Below are 1,931 nucleotides of genomic sequence, written 5' to 3'. Positions count from 1 at the left end.
AGAAAGAAAGAAAGAAAGAAAGAAAGAAAGAAAGAAAGAAAGAAAGAAAGAAAGAAAGAAAGAAAGAAAGAAAGAAAGAAAGAAAGAAAGAAAGAGAAGGTAATATGGGTCTGAAACAATATTGGGGAGACATCAATGCAAAGGGACTAACATGAGAGGCATTATAAAGGAATAATCAACAGAACATAGTTACTGATTGTATGTTAAAGCAAAAGCAAGGATCTTTTAACTTGATCCACGCTTTTGACCCGGGTGACTGGGGAAATGATATCATTACAGAAAATGTGAAAATTAAGAGGGGGGAGTTTGGAAAGAATGATTGTGTTTTGTCCACTTAAAATCTCACTTATTTGTTCCCTCAGGAAAAAAAATTATTTGAAGTAGGTTATAAGAAGAAACAATCAAAAGTGGGGAAAGAAAGAATAAAAATAATTTCTAGAATAGAGACAATAGATGGCACCTGGCAGATAAAAGGAACTGGTTATTATAATTGGACACTGAATTTGGTCCTAAGTTTATTGGTAACTAAAGCAAAAAAGACAACATTGACTAACATAGTTTTCATCTTGTGACAAAAGAAAGCATACAGGTTTAACTGCAGAGACAAACTTCTTTTCTTAGAATTTATCTTGAGCAGAAACACATTACATGGGTCATTGTACAAAGGATGTAGTATAGAATGGGAGATACCTTCAACTATATTTCTGCAAAGGATTTAGCAATATTGTTAAAATGGACTATTCTTGCATTGACCCTCTATAAAGGTTGAAGGGTCTAACATTAAATCACAACTCAATGAAGGCATTTCTGCAGGGGGCTGAAATAATATGGTCTAGGCACTTTGTTTTCTGATGATCTAACTTAGTACAAGGATAGAACTTGTAGAATGTACAAAAATGTATAGTTAACATGTCCAATAGATTCTCTCTTTAAAATATCAGATGTCTAAAAGGTGAGATTTTGACAAGTACTGAATCACAGATGATTAATGACTGCATTTTCTAACAAGTACCTGCAGTGCATATCTTCTGTGTTGTTGGTTCATGTGAGAGCTCCTGCTTTAGGTAACAAGAACAAGGGAATTTGGTTTTATCTGGAGAGGTTAAGCATAGAATTTGTTCAGTTTCAGTGTGGCTTGGGCAGCAGAGATTAAAGATCGCGTATTTAGAGATGGAAGGGAACACAGAGTTCATCTACTCTACCATCTCTCATTTTTAAAATGAGGAAAGAGAAAAGTTGTCCAAGGTCAATGACTCCAAATCGAGTGGTCTTTCTATTGCACCACATTACCACTTCTGCCATGATGAGATTAGAGGTTAACAGCAACATCAAAATAACAATATTCAGACATTTGTTAGAAATATGAAGATGGAGATTAAGAAAGAAATTAGGGTTTTATAGTGAGATTTGGTAGTCGTCTATCAAGAGGTTATAGCTGAAGTCACAAGTGGAGATGATAAACTCTCTGAAGAGAAAAATAGATTGGAGTTCCTAACCTTTTTTGTGTGGTGGACCTTTTAGTCAGTCTGGTTAAGTATACTACTCACATCCCACATTTTAAATACATAAAATAAAATATGTAGAATTACAAAGGAAACCAGTTCTATTGAAGTATGGCCATACAGTCCCCATATACACTAAAAAGAAATTATGAAAGGAAGATACTGGAAACAAAGTAGATGCCCACCCATTTGTGATAAAAGAATATTATGGAATAATAATAGTGTGTTATAAGAAACAGTGGACATAACGAATACAGAAATGCATGGAAAGATCTGGGTGAAATGGTACCAAGTAAAACAAGCAGAGCCCAAAACAAGATACACAATGACTACAATAATGTAAAGCATAACCACAAAAAATAGTCAAAGGTGAATATAGTGAAATTATAAAGTATAAGAAGAGATATGACAATCACTCCCATCCCTTTG

This window comes from Petaurus breviceps, unplaced genomic scaffold (genome assembly GCF_028583685.1).
Source record: "Petaurus breviceps papuanus isolate PSGF00001 unplaced genomic scaffold, PetGlider_PUasm1.0 175, whole genome shotgun sequence".
In the NCBI taxonomy this organism is placed as follows: Eukaryota; Metazoa; Chordata; class Mammalia; order Diprotodontia; family Petauridae; genus Petaurus; species Petaurus breviceps.
The sequence above is the reverse complement of the archived record's forward strand: the minus strand, read 5'-3'. Positions refer to the sequence as shown.